The sequence below is a fragment of the Arachis stenosperma genome, chromosome 2 (assembly GCF_014773155.1).
Source record: "Arachis stenosperma cultivar V10309 chromosome 2, arast.V10309.gnm1.PFL2, whole genome shotgun sequence".
In the NCBI taxonomy this organism is placed as follows: domain Eukaryota; kingdom Viridiplantae; phylum Streptophyta; class Magnoliopsida; order Fabales; family Fabaceae; genus Arachis; species Arachis stenosperma.
In genome coordinates, this window is record NC_080378.1 from 69,833,807 (window position 1) to 69,855,676 (window position 21,870).

General features: G+C 42.1%; 1 non-coding gene across 1 annotated transcript; it reads right to left on the reverse strand.

Moving 5' to 3' along the window:
• Positions 1–13,634: 13,634 nt before the first annotated feature.
• On the reverse strand, positions 13,635–13,742 carry LOC130965015 (small nucleolar RNA R71). Its single transcript, XR_009081074.1, has one exon. It is a non-coding gene; the product is annotated as a small nucleolar RNA R71 (small nucleolar RNA).
• Positions 13,743–21,870: the final 8,128 nt, after the last annotated feature.

The following is a 21,870-nucleotide window of genomic DNA, read 5'->3' on the forward strand; positions in this document are numbered from 1 at the left end:
GTACGTTCTCCTTTCTACACCCCCTTGAGTCTTTGGGGAAAAGGTGCATATGGGTTCAGAATCTCCTTCTCCCTTAGCTCCTTCCTTTGTGTGGGGTTGGTTTCTTGGTCACTCTCTTCTTGCTTCTTTACTGGAATATCTTGAGAGTGTTCTAATGGTTTGTTCAATTCTTCCACACTCCCCTCATCACTTATAGTGACCATCTTATATTCTTCCCATCTTACCTTCTTTGCTTTACCTCTCGGGTTTTTCTCTGTATCACTTGGGAAGCTATCAGTAGGCTTGCGAATCTGCTGAGAGAGATATCCCACTTGAGACTCCAGCCTCTTGATGGTGTCTCCCTGGTTTTTTATATTAGCTCGCACTTCAACCTTGAACACTCTGTTGTCTTGGACTTCCTTGCATATACCTTCAAGTAGAGTCTCAATTTTGGAGAGTCTATCTTCAGATGGTGATGGTGAATTGAGGTAGAAGGGGTGAGAAGGGCCATTTTGGTTTTGATATGGATGTTGAGAGGTACTGTTGGGTGGGTATTGATATGATCTCTGTGTGGAATGTTGGTGAGTTGCATTGTTGTTGGGGTTGTGACGTCTCTGATCTTGGCCTTGATCTTGTTGATTTTCCCACCCAAAGTTTGTGTGGTTCTTCCAACCAGGATTATAAGTTTTGGAGTATAGATCATGGGCCTGCCTAGGTGAGTTCCCAATATAGTTGGCTTGTTCCCAGTCACTCTCTTCTTCTGTATTTACTCCTTCTTGAGCTGATGATGAAGTGGTGACTATTGCAACTTGGTTCCCTTCCATCTTCTTGGTAAGGTCAGCTAACTGCTTGGTGATTATCTTGTTTTGAGCCAGCAGTGCATCCATATGGTTTAGCTCCATCACTCCTCGAGTGTTGTTCCTTTCAGAAGCATAGAAGTAGTCATTCTTAGCTACAATCTCGATGACATTTATGGCTTCTTCAATGGTCTTTTTTCTTGTTTAGAGATCCCCCGGATGAGTGGTCTACTACCTTCTTTGATTCATAAGAAAGACCCTCATAGAAAATGTGTAGTTGTACCCATTCATTGAACATATCTGGTGGGCACCTTCTTGTTAAGTTCTTAAACCTCTCCCATGCCTCATAGAGAGTTTCACCATCTTGTTGCCTGAAGGTTTGTACCTCAGCTCTCAACCTGTTGATTCTTTGAGGAGGGTAGAATCTCGCCAAGAATTCGTTCACCACATCTTCCCACGTTGTTAAACTCTCCTTCGGGAAAGATTCTAGCCATTTAGATGATTTATCTATGAGTGAAAAGGGGAACAAAAGCAGTCTATAGGTCTCAGGATGAACACCATTAGACTTCACAGTATCACATATCCTTAGGAAGGTGGTTAGATGTTGATTGGGATCTTCTTGGGCGCTTCCTCCAAATGCACAGTTGTTTTGAACGAGGGTGATGAGCTGGGGCTTTAATTCAAAGTTATTGGCATGTATGGTTGGCTTTTGAATGCTATTTCCACAATTTCCTGGGTTTGGGTTGATGTAAGAGCCTAGAACTCTTCTCTCTTGCCCATCATGATTCACTGGGCCTTCTCTGGCATGGTTGTGAGCTTTTTCTTCATGGTGGTTCTCCATATTCTCCTCCATGTCTGTTTCAAAATACTCCTCCTCTTCCTAAGCACTAACTAGTCTCTTCCCTCTTGCTTCCCTCCTTAATCTAAGGAAGGTCCTCTCAGGCTCATAATCAAAGGAAGTTGAAGCTCTGCTTCTTCTACCTGTCATATAACCAACAAAGCAAAAAGCAAGAAAGAGAATAAATGAAGAAATTACTCTTGTTAGAATGGTTGTTAGTGTGAGTGGTGCAATGTATCAAACAGTTAGTAGGTTAGTGAATTAAATTGTAGATAGCAAGGAAAACAGATGAAGAAGAAAGAAAAAGGAAACAAAATAGCTAAACTGGAAGTAAATGACTAAAATGAAATAATCAAAACAAAGAAAATTGCTCAATCTAGTTATCCTCCAACTTAATCATTGTCGATACAAAATCAATCCCCGACAACGGTGCCATAAACTTGATGCACGAAAACTTGTCTCTCAACAAATTTTCCTTCGGCAAGCATACCGAATTGTCGTCAAGTAAAAACTCACAATAGAGTGAGGTCGAATCCCACAGGAATTGATTGGTCAAGCAACTTTAACTGGAGGAATGTTCTAGTTGAGCTAAGCAGAAGTTGAGTTGATAATTGCAAAAAATTAAATGGCGGAAAAGCAAATAATAGAAAATGTAAATGCTGTAAATAAATGGCGGAATGTAAATTGCAGAAAGTAAATTGCAGAATCTTAAATGGGGATTTGGGGAGATGAACATAAAAGTAAATGGCAGAAGGTAAAGAGAATGGGTAAGATCAGAAATGGGGGATTCATTGGGCTTAGGAGATGTTGCATTCTTCGGATCAAGTTTATTCTCATCTCTTCCTCAATCAATGCATTATATTGATCTCCTTGGAAATCTTAAGTGATTGGATCCCAATTCCTTGGCAACCCAATCTCTCTAAGCTTGAAAAATTGCCCAATTCCTTGATTTAATTTCTCATGGGAAGAGATGAAGTATGGTAACTGATTATACCACATGTCTTTCCAAATCAAAGTGTTGGTAGGATTATATGTCACTATATCCATCCAAATCCCAATTTGGTCCAACATGAGAAAGCAATTCTAGCATGATCTTCTCATCCCTTTTCCAAGGCTCAGAGGAGATCCAATTATGGATAGTTTCTTTTCCAAGACATCTAACCAATTGATTTAAGATCAAAAGCTTTCTAGTAAATCAAGAGAAAAAAAGAGGAATAAGAATGAAAACTATAATTGATCTATCAAATTACAACAGAGCTCCCTAACCCAATGAAAAGGGGTTTAGTTGTTCATAGCTCTAAAAATGGAAGATGATAGAGAAGAGTGCATTCTGAAAAGTAAACTAGAATTTGCAGGAAAAGTAAATATACAGAATGTAGTTCCCAATAATGCCTAACCTCCTTTCTAGTTCAAAACTACTTCCTATATATACTTCTCTTTTAATTTTCTGGTTAGCTCTTCAAGTCTTGGATATGGCCCCTTGATCTTTAGTTGAAGCAGTTACAGTCTTCAGTGGGCTCAGTTTTACTTGCAGAAAGAATGTGAGTCAGGCATGGTAGGACATTAGTTAGGACGTTAGTGGTGTTAACGTTAGGTGTAAACTTGGATTCGAAAGTGTTAGTGGCGATAACTTTGTCACAAACGTTCCAAACCAGTTGATCCACGTTAACATTCAACGTTAGTGGTACTAACGTGACCACTAACGTAGCCTCTTAGCCCTTCGCAAGCGTTATTGGCACTCGCTTTTACCAATAACACTACTCCTTGTCCCTCTTTCCCACATTAATGATCCACGTTAGTGTAACTAATGTGGCCCTTAACGTGGGCATGCCCAAGCTCGAGGTCATTAGTGACACTCACCTTTGTCACTAACGCTTCAAAACGCCCCTTCATTCTATGTTAGTGCCTCACGTTAATGGCATTAACATGACCTAACGTGGTTGTGCTTGCCATCTCCAACGTTAGTGACAAAGGTTAGTGTCACTAACGTTGGCCCATCATTCATTTTTCCATGTTACCATCCACGTTAGTAGTCTTAACGTGACTACTAACGTAGGCAATCTTGGCCTGATCCAGTGTTAGTGACAAAGGTGAGTGTCACTAACGTTGGCGATCTCTTTTTTATTCCACATTAGAGTTCAGGTTAATTGAATTAACGTGACTCTTAACGTGGCTATGTGTGGCCTTTTGGAACGTTAGTAGTGTTCACTTTTACCACTAACGTTGGAGCTTCCCTTTCCTTCCACGTTAGTTTCCACGTTAATGTAACTAACGTGGCAACTAACGTGGGTTATGATGGCTTTCGAAGGCGTTATTGATGATAACTTTTCCATTAACCCTGCAAGCTTGCTCCCATTCCACGTTAGTGGTCACGTTAGTGAGACTAACGTGGCAGCTAAAGTGGCTCTTCTTTGCTTCCTTTGTCTTGAAATTAAACAAATAGGTGCATCAAAGCTCTGTTCCAAGTCATGAGATCATGCATCATCCATTTTATCATTAAATTCATGCATAAATCTGATGAAATCATGTAAAGTTCACAATGTTTGCTTGAATCAATATGTAAGTGTATTTTTACCCAAAACTTGCTTATTTACTAAGAAAATGCATGAAACTACCCTAAAACAGTAAAGAAAATGTCAGTGAAACTGGCCAAGATGCCCTGGCATCAAGGATCACTTTCTTCCTGGCCACAACTTCATAGAAGTGGTCTTGATGGACCTTTGAGATGAATCTCTACATCTCCCATGACCCACGAAATTGTGATACACACTTTTCACAACTCCGATGCCACTAACCAACATGTGCACTAGGTCGTCCAAGTAATACCTTACGTGAGTAAGGGTCGATCCCACGGAGATTGCCGACTTGAAGCAAGTTGTGGTTATCTTGTAACTCTTAGTCAGGATATTAATAATAATTCTCAGTTTTGATTACAAAAGGTAAAAGAGCATGAAATAAATACTTGTTATGTAGTAATGGAGAATAGGTTGGAGTTTTGGAGATGCTCTGTCTTTTGAATCTCTGCCTTCCTACTATCTTCTTCTTTATGCACGCAAGACTCCTTCCATGGCAAGCTGTATGTTGGTGGATCACTGTTGTCAATGGCTACCATCCGTTCTCTCAGTGAAAAAGGTCCATGTACATGGCTATTCATCTGTTGGTTCTCACTTGTGATGGAATAAGATCCATTGATCCTTTTGCACACTGTCACTACGCCCAACAGTCATGAGTTTGAAGCTCGTCACAGTTATCCCTTCCCGGATCCTACTCAGAATACCACAGACAAGGTTTAGACTTTTCGGATCTCAAGAATACTGCCAATTGATTCTAGCTTGTACCACGAAGACTCTAATCTCACAAATTTGAATGATCTGTTGTAAGGAGAGGCAATCAAACTCGTGAACCTGGAACCCAAGAGATATACACTCAATTTAAGGTAGAATGGAAGTGGTTGTCAGGCACACATTCATAAGTTGAGAATGGTGATGGGTGTCACGGATCATCACATTCATCATGATTAATTACGAGTGAATATCTTAGAACAGGAACAAGCGTGATTGAATAGAAAACAAAAGTAATTATATTAATTCATCGAGACACAGCAGAGCTCCTCACCCCCAACCATGGGGTTTAGAGACTCATGCCGTAGAAGATACAAATTCAGATGTAAAAAATGTCATGAGGTTAATACCTGACCCTAGGTCACACAGAGCCTTCTCAAAGGTCATGGTGCCTATGGTGCAGGGTATTAAGAATTTACCAGGATCCTATTTCTTTTGAGGTAAAGTTTGCTGAACCCAGGTATTCAGTTCATTAATGAGCAATGGAGGTTCATCCTCCCAAGTCTCATTACCAAATAGCTTGGCATTCAGCTTCATGATTGCTCCTAAATACTAGGCAACTTATCCTTCAACAATGTCTTTATCTTCTCCAAAAGATGAATAGTCATCAGAGCTCATGAATGGTAAAAAAAAGTTCAATGGAATCTCTATGGTCTCTATATGAGCCTCAAATTCCTTTGGTTTCTCATTGGGGTACTCCTTAATGTCCAGTAGACGTTTTCTGAGGCCTTTCTCACTGAGAATCACTGCCTTTTCACTCTCTCCAGGTTCGGCCATGTTGGTCATGGTTATGGCCTTGGACTCTCTTTTGGGATTCTCTTCTGTATTGTTTGGGAGAGTGCTAGGAGGAGTTTCAGTAACTCTTTTACTCAGCTGACCCACTTATGCCTCCAAGTTTCTAATGGAGGACCTTATTTTATTCATGAAACTAAGAGTGGCCTTAGATAGACCAGAGACTACATTTGCTAAGCTAGATGGGTTCTGCTTAGAATTCTCTGTCTGTGCTGAGAGGATGATGGAAAAGGCTTGCCATTGCTAAACCTGTTTCTTCCACCATTATTATTGTTAAAGCCTTGTTGAGACTTTTGTTGATCCTTCCATGAGAAATTTGGATGATTTCTCCATGAGAGATTATAGGTGTTCCCATAGGCTTCACCCATGTAATTCACCTCTGCCATTACAGGGTTCTCAAGATCATAAGCTTCTTCTTCAGAAGATGCTTCTTTACTACTGTTGGATGCATTTTACAATCCATTCAGACTCTGAGAAATCATATTGATTTGCTGAGTCAACATTTTGTTCCGAGCCAATTTGGCATTCATAGCATCAATTTCAAGAACTCCCTTCTTTTGAGGCGTCTCATTATTCACAGGATTCCTTTCAATGGTGTACATAAACTGGTTATTTGCAACCATTTCAATGAGTTCCTGAGCTTCTGCAGGTGTTTTCTTCAGGTGAATAGATCCAACTACAGAATGGTCTAATGACATCTTAGACAATTCAGACAGACCATCATAGAATATATCTAGGATGGTCCATTTTGAAAGTATGTCAGAAGGACACTTTTTGGTCAGTTGCTTGTATCTTTCCCAAGCTTCATAGAGTGATTCACCTTCTTTCTGCCTGAAGGTTTGAACATCCACTCTAACCTTGTTCAGCTTTTGAGGAGGAAAGAACTTGGCTAAGAAAGTCGTGACCAGCTTATCCCAAGAGTTCAGACTATCTCTAGGTTGATTGTCCAACCATATTCTAGCTATGTCTCTTACAGCAAAAGGTAAAAGCATGTTCATACCCAGGATCTAGCCATCTGACCCAGGATGTTTAGCGACAGAGCAATCGACCTCTTCAGGTCTGACTATCCGACCTCTTCTTAAAGAGCTCGACCAAATTGCCAGGAAAGCCCAGTAAAGGGCCCAAATAGAGGAACACAACCCAAATCCACGGGCAGTCCAAGCCTAAAGAGATAAGGGCAGTTCCCTTGAAGATACGAGGACCTCCCTCAAAGATAAGATAAGATAAGATAAGATAAGATAAGATAACTAACTTATCTTATTTAAAAAGGTCACTCCGCACCATTATAAATACGCTGGAGCACCCAGGTATAACTCATACTCTAATTCTACTCAATACCTGCTTAATACCCTTGCTAACTTAAGCATCAGAGTCCCTTGCAGGTACCACCACTCTCCGGTGACGAAGGATCAGCTACATCACCAAGTCCTGCAAATCGGACACAACAGCTCCGACTAGTACAAAAGATCTCGTCCGAGATCGACCTACAGTTTCAAGTAACCCTTAGAGCATTGGCACAGTTGCCAGGGACCCTGGAAGTCATCCCATCAACATGGCGGACGACCATGCCAATGACCATGATTCAGGTCTAGAGGACAGAACGCCACATAAAAACGTGGACATTATTCCGAAAGATACTCTGCAACCTAACGGAGACAAAAATTCACCCAACTCGGGAGCCCTTGAGATGCTTCAAGATCGTTTAAAATAGCTTAAGAAAGAAGCCCAACACCAGCAAGAAGCAGGAAAGGACCTATAGAGAGAGATAAGGCGACGCCGAGAATTGGAGGACAAACTCCGAAAACTCGAAGCCGATCTCAAGACTAAGGCGACTCAATCCACCCACGAGGACAACTCCCGCAAGGACCAAGATCTATTTACCAAGGAGATCATGAAAACCAAAATCCCAAAAAACTTTAAGCTCCCGGATATGGCTTTATACGATGGCATTGCGGATCCCAGCCATTACCTCAGTAATTTCAGGAGTCAAATATACCTCACCGACGTCTCAGACACAGTCCGCTGCAAAGCCTTCCCGACTACCTTAACAAAAACGGCGATTAAGTGGTTCGACAATCGACGCCCCAGGTCCATCTCAAGTTTCGACGACCTAGCCAAAAATTTTCTAGCCAGATTCTCCATCCAGAAAGATAAAGCCAAGCACGCCCCAAGTCTATTAGGAATCAAACAAGGAGATCGGGAAAATCTCTATAGCTACATGGAAAGATTCAATAAAGCATGTCTAGACATACAAAGTCTGCCCAGAAAAGCAGCCATCATGGGCCTCATCAATGGCCTACAAGAAGGGCCTTTTAGCCAATCCATATCAAAGAAGCATCCCACCTCTCTAAATGAGGTACAAGAATGAGCCGAAAAGTATATCAACATGGAGGAAAACGCTCGACTAGGAGAAACCTCAAAATCCGGATTCTCCTACTCCTCCCAAGATAAGGACAAAGAATCCAAGAAAAAAGGAGATCAACAGGGGGAAGAGATAAAAAAATACCACAATTATACCCCACTCCGGGTATCCCTTGTGGATGTGTACAGAGAAGTATGACATACTGAAAAGATACCCCCAGTTGGACAACTCAAAAGCAAAAAAGGAGGAGAAAACCGGGCAGAGTATTGTGAATATCACCGAATCTATGGACATTCCACCAATGAATGTTTCGACTTAAAAAATATCATAGAAAAACTGGTAAGAGAAGAAAAATTAGATCGATATTTGGCGAACCGAGCAGACGATCCCAGAAAAAGAAGAAGGGACGAAGATATCGGAAATATAGAACAACCACCTCGTACCCCTGAGAGACACATCCACATGATCCACGGAGGATTGGCGGGAGGCGGAATCTCCAAATCATCTGGCAAAAGGTATCTCAAAGAGGTATATCATGTTGAGGGAAGAGAGAAAACACCCGACATTCCCACAATTACCTTTACCAAGGAGGGCGCATCTGGCATCATCCCAGGACACGACGATCCTATGGTCATCACTATCGTACTGGCAAACGCAAATCTCTATAGCACGTTGATAGACCAAGGCAGCTCCGCCGACATATTATTCAAAACCGCCTTCGACAAACTCGGCCTAGAAGAAAAAAAACTCAGAGCATATCCGAACAACCTATTCAGACTGGGAGACACCCCAATTCAGCCACTTGGATACGTCTCACTACACACGACCTTTGGAAAAGGAAACCAGTCAAGAACACTCAAAATAGACTACATCGTAGTCGACGTAAGCTCAGCCTACAATGCCTTAATAGGTCGGACAACATTGAACCAGCTCGGTGCAGTAGTCTCAAATCCATATCTATGCATGAAGTTCCCAACTACAGAAGGAATAGCTACAATAAAAGCAGACCAGAAGACGGCACGCCGCTGCTACAACGAGAGCTTAAACCTCACAGGCAGAAGGGACGAATTCCACACAATCGAACTCGGCGGAGCTCAGAGGCGGGAAGAACTTCGCCCACAACCCGAAAGTGAAGTGGAGAAAGTCCAGATCAGAGACACCCCGGACTAAACAACCAATATCGGCACAATCCTAAAAGGAGACATAAAAGAATCACTCGTACAGTTCTTACAAGATAACATCGACCTCTTTGCATGGAAGGTCGCAGACATGCCAAGCATAGACCCCAAGTTAATGTGCCACAAGCTAGTAGTCTACCCAGGATCTCGGCCAGTACAATAGAAGCATAGAAAGCTCGGGCCAGAACAATCCCAAGTTGTGGAAGAACAGGTACAAGCTCTACTGGAGGCAGGATTCATAAGAGAAATCACGTACCCACTATGGCTAACAAACATTTTCTTGGTGAAAAAATCGAATGGGAAGTGGCGGATGTGCACTGACTACACTGATCTCAACAAAACCTGCCCAAAAGATCTTTATCCACTCCCAAGTATTGACGCTCTAGTAGATGCCTCCTCTGGGTATAAATACCTCTCGTTTATGGATGCATACTCGGGATACAATCAAATCCCAATATATCCACCCAACCAAGAAAAAATAGCATTCTTAACCCCAAAAGCGAACTACTGCTACATTATCATGCCTTTTGGGCTAAAAAATGCAGGAGCAACCTATCAGAGATTAATGAATAAGATCTTCACAGATCACATCAGAAAAATCATGGAAGTATATGTGGACGACATGTTAATAAAGACACAAAGCGAGAAGACGCTGCTGTCCGACCTCACCCAAGTATTCGACACTATAAGAAGGCTGATGAGCGGATAATTTGTACGCTTTTTGGCATTGTTTTTAGTATGTTTTTAGTATATTTGGTTTAGTTTTTAGTATATTTTTATTAGTTTTTAGTTAAAATTCACTTTTCTGGACTTTACTATGAGTTTGTGTGTTTTTCTGTGATTTCAGGTATTTTCTGGCTGAAATTGAGGGACCTGAGCAAAAATCTGATTCAGAGACTGAAAAGGACTGCAGATGCTGTTGGATTCTGACCTCCCTGCACTCGAAGTGGATTTTCTGGAGCTACAGGAGCCCAATTGGCGCGCTCTCAATGGCGTTGGAAAGTAGACATCCTGGGCTTTCCAGCAATATATGATAATCCATACTTTGCCCAAGATTTGATGGCCCAAACCGGCGTTCAAAGTCACCCTCAGAATTCCCAGCGTTAAACGCCGGAACTGGCACCAAAATGGGAGTTAAACGCCCAAACTGGCATAAAAGCTGGCGTTTAACTCCAAGAAGAGTCTCTACACGAAGAATGCTTCATTGCTCAGCCCAAGCACACACCAAGTGGGCCCGGAAGTGGATTTTTATGTCATTTACTCATCCTTGTAATCCTTAGGCTACTAGTTCCCTATAAGTAGGACCTTTTACTATTGTATTTGAGCATCTTGAGATCTTTGAATCTTTTGATCACTTTGGGAGGCTGGCCATTCGGCCATGCCTAGACCTTGTTCTTATGTATTTTCAACGGTGGAGTTTCTACACACCATAGATTAAGGTGTGGAGCTCTGCTGTACCTCGAGTATTAATGCAATTACTATTGTTCTTCTATTCAATTCGCTTGTTCTTTGTCCAAGATATCACTTGTTCTTCAACTTGATGAATGTGATGATCCGTGACACTCATCATCATTCTCACCTATGAACGTGTGACTGACAACCACCTCCGTTCTACCTTAGATTGGGTGAATATCTCTTGGATTCCTGATACACGATGCATGGTTGATCGCCTGACAACCGAGTGCTCGCCTGACAAACGAGCTAGCCATTCCGTGAGATCAGAGTCTTCGTGGTATAGGCAAGAACTGATGGCGGCATTCAAGAGAATCCGGAAGGTCTAACCTTGTCTGTGGTATTCTCAGTAGGATTCAATGATTGAATGACTGTGACGTGCTTCAAACTCCTGAAGGCGGGGCGTTAGTGACAGACGCAAAAGAATCACTGGATTCTATTCCGGCCTGATCGAGAACCGACAGATGGATAGCCGTGCCGTGACAGGGTGCGTTGAACATTTCCACTGAGAGGATGGGAGGTAGCCACTGACAACGGTGAAACCCTTGCATAAGCTTGCCATGGAAAGGAGTAAGAAGGATTGGATGAAGACAGTAGGAAAACAGAGAGACGGAAGGGACCAAGCATCTTCATACGCTTATCTGAAATTCCTACCAATGAATTGCATAAGTATCTCTATCTTTATCTTTATGTTTTATTCATCATCTATACCCATTTGAGTCTGCCTGACTAAGATTTACAAGGTGACCATAGCTTGCTTCATACCAACAATCTCCGTGGGATCGACCCTTACTCGCGTAAGGTTTATTACTTGGACGACCCAGTGCACTTGCTGGTTAGTTGTGCGGAGTTGTGATAGAGAGTTGAGATTGCAATGAGCGTACCATGTTGATGGCGCCATTGATGATCATAATTTCGTGCACCAAGTTTTTGGCGCCGTTGCCGGGGATTGTTTTGTGTATGGACAACTGACGGTTCATCTTGTTGCTTAGATTAGGTATTTTTCTTCAGAGTTCTTAAGAATGAATTCTAGTGTTTCATGATGATCTGCTGAAATCTGGCTGGCTGAGAAGCCATGTCTAATCTTATTAGACCGAGGTTTCAACTGATCATCACAAGAGCTTGTTGATTTCTATCAATCTTGCTATTGGAGCAATGATCTGCTAAGGCTTGGCTGGCCATTGGCCATGTCTAGAGTTTTGGACCGAAGCTTTCTTTGAAAGCTTGGCTGGCTGTGAAGCCATTTCTAATTCCTGGACCGGAGTCTTAGACTAGCATTGCAATGATTCCTGGAATCCAAATTAAGAATTCTGAAACCTTTATTTTTCTATTTCCATATAATTTTCGAAAAATCCAAAAAAATTTCAAAATCATAAAAACCAAAAATATTTTATGTTTCTTGTTTGAGTCTAGTGTCTAATTTTAAGTTTGGTGTCTTGCATGCATTGTTTATTTGATCTTGGTTCTATTTTCATGTCAATAGTACAGGGAACTGAAGATTCAGAACATGCAGCAGAGGAATTATACAGAAAAAGCTGGCCGTTCAAAACGCCCAGTGAAGAAGGACAGACTGGCGTTTAAACGCCAGCCAGGGTGCCTGGTTGGGCGTTTAACGCCCAAAAAGGTAGTGCATTGGGCGTTAAACGCCAGAATGTGCAACATTCTGGGCGTTTAACGCCAGGATGGCACAAGGGGGAGGATTTTGTTTTCAAATCAAATTTTTTTCAAGTTTTCAAAGTTTTTCAAAATCAAATCTTTTTCAAATCATATCTTTTCAATCAAATGTTTTCAAAATCAATTTCTTTCCTTTTTCAAAGATACTTGCTATCAATTAATGATTTGATTCAACATTTCAAGTATGTTGCCTTTTCTGTTGAGAAAGGTTTAATGTTTGAATCATATCTTTTCTTGTTAGGCAAGTCATTTATTTTTAAAATCAAATCTTTTTAAAATTGTTTTCAAATCATATCTTTTCAATCACATATTTTTAAAAACCAATCATATCTTCTTAACCTCATCTTTTTCAAAATAGTTTTCAATTAAATCTTTTTGACTTCTAATTTCAAAATCTTCTTCAAATCAGTTGATTTCTTTCCCACTCTTATTTTCGAAAATTAATTAGTGTTTTTCAAAATGTTTTCAAATTCTTTAAATTAATTTTCGAAAATTTCTTCCTCTCTTCTCACATCCTTCTATTTATGGAGTACCACTCCTCCTCAATGCACAATTCGAACTCTATCTCACTAAGTTCGAATTCTTCTACCTCTTCCTTCTAATTTTCTTCTTCTCTGACACCTCAAGGAATCTCTATACTGTGACATAGAGGATTCCACATTTTCTTGTTCTCTTCTCTTTCATATGAGCAGGAACAAAGATAAAGGCATTCTTGTTGAAGCTAACCCTGAACCTGAAAGGACCTTGAAGCGAAAGCTAAGAGAAGCCAAGGCACAACTCTCTGTAGAGGACCTAACAGAAATCTTCAAAGAAGACATGGCAGCCGAAAACAACAACAATGCAAACAATGCAAGGAAGGTGCTGGGTGACTTTACTGCACCTACTCCCGACTTCTATGGGAGAAGCATCTCTATCCCTACCATTGGAGCAAACAACTTTGAGCTTAAGCCTCAATTAGTTTCTCTAATGTAACAGAATTGCAAGTTCCGTGGACTTCCATTGGAAGATCCTCATCAGTTCTTAGCTGAATTCTTGCAAATCTGTGACACTGTCAAAACTAATGGGGTTGACCCTGAGGTCTACAGACTTATGCTATTCCCTTTTGCTGTAAGAGACAGAGCTAGGACATGGTTGGACTCACAACCTAAAGAAAGCCTGGACTCATGGGAAAAGCTAGTCAATGCCTTCTTGGCAAAGTTCTTTCCACCTCAAAAATTGAGTAAGCTTAGAGTGGAAGTCCAAACCTTCAGACAGAAGGATGAAGAATCCCTCTATGAAGCTTGGGAAAGATACAAACAATTGATCAGAAAATGTCCTTCTGACATGCTTTCTGAATGGAGCATCATATGTATTTTCTATGATGGTTTCTTTGAACTGTCCAAGATGTCTTTGGATAGCTCTGCTGGAGGGTCTCTTCATCTGAAGAAGACGCCTACAGAAGCTCAAGAACTGATTGAAATGGTTGCAAATAACCAATTCATGTACACTTCTGAAAGGAATCCTGTGAACAATGGGACAAATCAAAAGAGAGGAGTTCTTGAGATTGATACTCTGAATGCCATTCTGGCTCAGAACAAAATATTGACTCAACAAGTCAATTTGATCTCTCAAAGTCTGTCTGGAATGCAAAATGCACCAAGCAGTACTAAGGATGCTTCATCTAGAGAAGAAGCTTATGATCCTGAGAACCCTTCAATGGAAGAGGTGAATTACCTAGGAGAACCCTATGGAAACACCTATAATTCTTCATGGAGAAATCATCCAAATTTCTCATGGAAGGATCAACAGAGACCTCAACAAGGTTTCAACAACAATAATGGTGGAAGAAACAGGTTTAGCAATGGCAAGCCTTTTCCATCATCTTCTCAGCAACAGACAGAGAATTCTAAGCAGAACCCCTCTGACTTAGCAACTATGGTCTCTGATCTAATCAAAACCACTCAAAGTTTCATGACTGAAACAAGGTCCTCCATTAGGAATTTGGAGGCACAAGTGGGACAGCTGAGCAAGAAAATTACTGAACTCCCTCCTAGTACTCTTCCAAGTAATACAGAAGAAAATCCAAAAAGAGAGTGCAAGGCCATCAACATGGCCGAATTTGGAGAGGAAGGAGAGGCAGTGAACGCCACTGAGGAAGACCTCAATGGGCGTGCACTAGCCTCCACTGAGTTCCCCAATGAGGAACCATGGGAATCTGAGGCTCAAATTGAGACCATAGAGATTCCATTGGACTTACTTCTGCCTTTTATGAGCTCTGATGAGTATTCTTCCTCTGAAGAGGATGAGTATGTCACTGAAGAGCAAGTTGCTAAATACCTTGGAGCAATCATGAAGCTAAATGACAAGTTATTTAGAAATGAGACTTGGGAGGATGAACCCCCTTTGCTCACCAAAGAATTGGATGACTTGTCTAGGCAAAAATTACCTTAAAAGAGGCAGGACCCTGGGAATTTCTCCATACCTTGTAGAATAGGCACCATGACCTTCAAGAAGGCTCTGTGTGACTTAGGGTCAAGTGTAAACCTCATGCCTCTCTCTGTAATGGAGAAGCTAGGGATCCTTGAGGTGCAAGCTGCAAGAATCTCATTAGAGATGGCAGATAACTCAAGAAAACAAGCTCATGGACTTGTAGAGGATGTTTTGGTGAAGATTGAAGACCATTACATCCCTGCTGATTTCATAGTCCTAGAGACTGGGAAGTGCATGGATGAAACCATCATCCTTGGCAGACCCTTCCTAGCCACAGCTAAGGCTGTGATTGATGTTGATAGAGGTGAACTGATCATTCAAGTGAATGAAGAATCCCTTGTGTTTAAGGCTCAAGGATATCCCTCTGTCACCATGGAGAGGAAGCATGAAGAGCTTCTCTCAAATCAGAGTCAAACAGAGTCCCCACAGTCAAACTCTAAGTTTGGTGTTGGGAGGCCACAACCAAACTCTAAGTTTGGTGTTGAACCCCCACATTCAAACTCTAAGTTTGGTGTTGGGAGGTTCCAACATTGCTCTGAGCATTTGTGAGGCTCCATGAGAGCCCTCTGTCAAGCTACTGACATTAAAGAAGCGCTTGTTGGGAGGCAACCCAATGTTATATTTTATCTATTTTCTTTTGTTATTTTATGTTTTTTTTGTAGGTTGATGATCATAAGAAGTCACAAAATCAATTGAAAAAGCAAAAACAGAATGAAAAATAGGAAGAAAAACAGCACACCCTGGAGGAAGAACCTACTGGCGTTTAAACGCCAGTAAGGCTAGCAGGTGGGCGTTTAACGCCCAGTCTGTCACCATTCTGGGCGTTTAACGCCAGAAAGGGGCACCAGACCGGCGTTAAACGCCAGGAAAGGGCAAGAACCTGGCGTTAAACGCCAGAAATGGGCACCAGCCCGGCGTTTAACGCCAGAATTGGCTCAAAACGTGATTTTGAATGCCATTTGGTGCAGGGATGACTTTTCCTTGACACCTCAGGATCTGTGGACCCCACAGGATCCCCACCAACCCCACCACTCTCTCTCTTCTTCACCCATTCACCAATCACCTCAATACCTCTTCCCCCAAAACCCTTCACCTATCAAATCTCATCTTCTCTTCACCACTCACATCCATCCTTCATAAAACCCCACCTACCTCACCCTTCAAATTCAAACCACTTTCCCTCTCAAACCCACCCATACATGACCGAACCATGAGCCCCCCTCTCCTATATAAACCCTTCTTCACCCCTTCATTTTCACACCACCTAAACACCACTTCTCACCCTCTTTGGCCGAACACAAAAGCCATTCCCTTCTTCCTCATTTCTTCTTCTTCTCCTCTATTCTTTCCTCTTTTGCTCGAGGATGAGCAAACCTTTTAAGTTTGGTGTGGTAAAAGCGTTGCTTTTTCGTTTTTCCATAACCATTTATGGCATCCAAGGCCGGAGAAACCTCTAGAAAGAGAAAAGAGAAGGCAAAAGCTTCCACCTCCGAGTCATGGGAGATGGAGAGATTCATCTCAAGGGTGCATCAAGACCACTTCTATGAAGTTGTGGCCTTGAAGAAGGTGATCCCCGAGGTCCCCTTTTCACTCAAAAAGGGTGAATATCCGGAGATCCGACATGAGATCCGAAGAAGAGGTTGGGAAGTTCTCACCAACCCCATTCAACAAGTCAGAATCTTGATGGTTCAAGAGTTCTATGCCAATGCATGGATCACCAAGAACCATGATCAAAGTGTGAACCTGGATCCAAAGAATTGGCTTACTATGGTTCGGGGAAAATACTTGGATCTTAGTCCGGAAAATGTAAGGTTGGCATTCAACTTGCTTATGATGCAAGGAGATGAACATCCTTACACTAGAAGGGTCAACTTTGATCAAAGGTTGGACCAAGTCCTCACTGACATTTGTGAAGAGGGCGCCCAATGGAAGAGAGATTCAAGAGGGAAGCCGGTTCAATTAAGAAGGCATGACCTCAAGCCCGTGGCTAGAGGATGGTTGGAGTTTATCCAACGCTCAATCATTCCCACTAGCAACCGGTCTGATGTTACTCTAGACCGGGCCATCATGATTCATAGCATCATGATTGGAGAGGAAGTAGAAGTTCATGAGGTTATAGCCCAAGAACTCTATAAGGTGGCGGACAAGTCCTCTACCTTGGCAAGGTTAGCCTTTCCTCATCTCATTTATCACCTCTGTTATTCAGTTGGAGTTGACATAGAGGGAGACATCCCCATTGATGAGGACAAGCCCATTACTAAGAAGAGGATGGAGCAAACAAGAGACCCCTCTCATCATGAGATCCCTGAGATGCCTCAAGGGATGCACTTTCCTCCACAAGACTATTGGGAGCAACTGAACACCTCCCTAGGAGAATTAAGTTCCAACATGGGACAACTAAGGGTGGAGCACCAAGAACACTCCATTCTCCTCCATGAAATTAGAGAAGATCAAAGAATCATGAGAGAGGAGCAACAAAGACAAGGAAGAGACATTGAGGAGCTCAAGCACTCCATAAGACCTTCAAGAGGAAGAACAAGCCGCCATCACTAAGGTGGACCCGTTCTTTAATCTCCTTGTTCTTTATTTTCCTGTTTTTCGAAAATTATGCTTTATGTTTATCCATGTTTGTGTCTTGTGATCATTAGTATCTATGCCTTAAAGTTATGAATGTCCTATGAATCCATCACCTTTCTTAAATAAACAATGTTCTTAATTGAAAAAGATAAGAATTGCATGAATTTTGAATTTTATAACAGTTTAATTATTTTGATGTGGTGGCAACACTTTTGTTTTCTGAATGTATGCTTAAACAGTGCATATGTCCTTTGAATTTGTGGTTCATGAATGTTGGCCCTTGAAAGAATGATGAAAAAGGAGACATGTTACTGAGGATCTGAAAAATCATTAAAAATGATTCTTGAAGCAAGAAAAAGCAGTGAATACAAAAAAAAAACGAAAAAAAAAGAAAAGAGACGAAAAAAGAAAGAAAAAGAAAGGAATAAAGTTGTGATCCAAGGCAAAAAGAGTGTGCTTAAGAACCCTGGGCACCTCTAATTGGGGACTCTAGCAAAGCTGAGTCACAATCTGAAAAGGTTCACCCAATTATGTGTCTGTGGCATGTATGTATCCGGTGGTAATACTGGAAGACAGAGTGCTTTGGGCCACAGCCAAGACTCAATAAGTAGCTGTGTTCAAGAATCATCATACTTAGCTAGGAGAATCAATAACACTATCTGGATTCTGAGTTCCTAAAGAAGCCAATCATTCTGAGTTTCAAAGGATAGAGTGAGATGCCAAAACTGTTCAGAGGCAAAAAGCTAAAAGCCCCGCTCATCTAATTAATACTGATCTTTATAGATGTTTTTGGGATTCATTGCATATTCTCTTCTTTTTATCTTATTTGATTTTCAGTTGCTTGAGGACAAGCAACAATTTAAGTTTGGTGTTGTGATGAGCGGATAATTTGTACGCTTTTTGGCATTGTTTTTAGTATGTTTTTAGTATATTTGGTTTAGTATTTAGTATATTTTTATTAGTTTTTAGTTAAAATTCACTTTTCTGGACTTTACTATGAGTTTGTGTGTTTTTCTGTGATTTCAGGTATTTTCTGGCTGAAATTGAGGGACCTGAGCAAAAATCTGATTCAGAGACTGAAAAGGACTGCAGATGCTGTTGGATTCTGACCTCCCTGCACTCGAAGTGGATTTTCTGGCGCTACAGAAGCCCAATTGGCGCGCTCTCAACGGCGTTGGAAAGTAGACATCCTGGGCTTTCCAGCAATATATGATAGTCCATACTTTGCCCAAGATTTGATGGCCCAAACCGGCGTTCAACGTCACCCTCAGAATTCCCAGCGTTAAATGGCGGAACTGGCACCAAAATGGGAGTTAAACGCCCAAACTGGCATAAAAGCTGGTGTTTAACTCCAAGAAGAGTCTCTACACGAAGAATGCTTCATTGCTCAGCCCAAGCACACACCAAGTGGGCCCGGAAGTGGATTTTTATGTCATTTACTCATCCTTGTAATCCTTAGGCTACTAGTTCCCTATAAGTAGGACCTTTTACTATTGTATTTGAGCATCTTGAGATCTTTGAATCTTTTGATCACTTTGGGAGGCTGGCCATTCGGCCATGCCTAGACCTTGTTCTTATGTATTTTCAACGGTGGAGTTTCTACACACCATAGATTAAGGTGTGGAGCTCTGCTGTACCTCGAGTATTAATGCAATTACTATTGTTCTTCTATTCAATTCGCTTGTTCTTTGTCCAAGATATAACTTGTTCTTAAACTTGATGAATGTGATGATCCGTGACACTCATCATCATTCTCACCTATGAACGTGTGACTGACAACCACCTCCGTTCTACCTTAGATTGGGTGAATATCTCTTGGATTCCTGATACACGATGCATGGTTGATCGCCTGACAACCGAGTGCTCGCCTGACAAACGAGCCAGCCATTCCGTGAGATCAGAGTCTTCGTGGTATAGGCAAGAACTGATGGCGGCATTCAAGAGAATCCGGAAGGTCTAACCTTGTCTGTGGTATTCTGAGTAGGATTCAATGATTGAATGACTGTGACGTGCTTCAAACTCCTGAAGGCGGGGCGTTAGTAACAGACGCAAAAGAATCACTGGATTCTATTCCGGCCTGATCGAGAACCGACAGATGGATAGCCGTGCCGTGACAGGGTGCGTTGAACATTTCCACTGAGAGGATGGGAGGTAGCCACTGACAACGGTGAAACCCTTGCATAGGCTTGCCATGGAAAGGAGTAAGAAGGATTGGATGAAGACAGTAGGAAAACAGAGAGACGGAAGGGACCAAGCATCTTCATACGCTTATCTGAAATTCCTACCAATGAATTGCATAAGTATCTCTATCTTTATCTTTATGTTTTATTCATCATCTATACCCATTTGAGTCTGCCTGACTAAGATTTACAAGGTGACCATAGCTTGCTTCATACCAACAATCTCCGTGGGATCGACCCTTACTCGCGTAAGGTTTATTACTTGGACGACCCAGTGCACTTGCTGGTTAGTTGTGCGGAGTTGTGATAGAGAGTTGAGATTGCAATGAGCGTACCATGTTGATGGCGCCATTGATGATCATAATTTCGTGCACCAAAGGCATGGCATGCAACTTATTCCTGCAAAATGCACCTTCGCAATAGAAGTTGGCAAGTTCTTGGGTTTTATGCTCACACAAAGAGGAATCGAGGCAAATCCAGATAAATGTCAGGCTATACTCGACAGGAAGAGTCCGACTTGTGTCAAGGAAGTACAAAAACTCAATGGAAGGTTGGTAGCCTTGTCCAGATTTCTGGCTGGATCAGCAATAAGATCTCTCCCCTTCTATGCCACTCTAAGGAAGGGAAAGACATTTGAATGGACGACGGAGTGCGAGCAGGCCTTCCAGGATTTCAAAAGATTCATGGACAGCCACCTATCCTAACTCGGCCTCGGGAAGGAGAACTACTTATATTATATCTCGCAGTAGGAAGTCGGGGAGTAGCCTCAGCATTAGTCCAAGAAGACGACAGTGGGCAGCAACCTGTATACTTCATCGGCAAAGCATTACAAGGATCCGAGCTGAACTACCAAAAAATAGAAAAATTCGCCTATGCTCTCATACTAACCTCTCGACGGCTCCGTCCATATTTCCAAGCTCACATCATTAAGGTCTGGACCAACCAACCCATAAAAGGGATTTTACAGAAAACAGACCTAGCAGGCAGAATTTTGCAATGGGCAGTCGAGTTGTCCGAATTCGACCTTCAATATGAAGCTCGGACAGCCATCAAATCGCAATATCTAGCCAATTTCATTGCAGAATTTACAGACACTCCAGAAATTCCTACAGAATAGAATCTTTATGTGGACGGTTCCTCAAACAAAACTGGAAGCAACGCAGGCGTCATCATAGAAAGCGACTAGGGAACCCAAATCAAACTTTCTCTCAAATTCGGGTTCCTTGCCTCAAACAACCAAGCCGAATATGAGGCACTACTGGCCGGTTTGAAGCTGGCTAAGGAGGTCGGAGCTCAAAAGCTCACCATCTTTAGCGACTCACAGGTAGTTACTTCACAAATAGTAGGGAGATACCAAGCCAAAGATCCCACCATGAAAAAGTACCTGGACAAAACCAGGGAACAGCTCAGACAACTCGGGGAATATGAGGTCTGCCACATACCTCGAGAACAGAATGCCCGAGCTAATGCACTCTCAAAACTAGCCAGCACCAAACCAGGGGATAACAATAGAAGCCTTATCCAAGAAATGCTCCAAAACCCGTCAATCACGGAAGAAGAAAAAATCTTAGCCATAACAGATCAGGACCAAGGATGGATGACTCCCATAATCCGCTACCTTAGATCAGAAACACTCCCTACAGATGAAAAGGAGGCAAAAAGGTTGAAGCGGGAGGCACAGTATTACACCATCATAAATGACATCCTGTACAAAAGAGGAATCTCGACACCCCTGCTAAAATGCGTACCAACCCCTAACACAAAAGAGGTCTTAGAAGAAATACACTGCGGTGAGTGCGGTAATCATCTCGGAGCACGAGCCCTCTTTAAAAAGGTACTCCGAGCCGGATTCTTTTGGCCGACCTTGCAGAAAAAAGCGGCCAAATTCGTGAAAACATGCCCACAGTGTCAAAAACATGCTAACTTCCACAATGCTCCACCAGAGGAGCTCAGTAGCATAACCTCACCTTGACCATTTGCAAAGTGGGGACTGGACCTCCTCGTCCCTTTTCCCCAAGGATCGGAACAGGTAAAATTCCTCATTGTAGCGGTGGATTATTTCACAAAGTGGATCGAGGCAGAACCTCTGGCCAATGCCACAACTCAAAAAAGTCAGAAATTCCTATATAGTAACATCGTCACAAGGTTTGGGGTCCCCCACTCCATAACCACAGACAATGGCACCCAATTCACCGACGCAGGCTTTAGAAAATTGGTGGCCGACTTAAGAA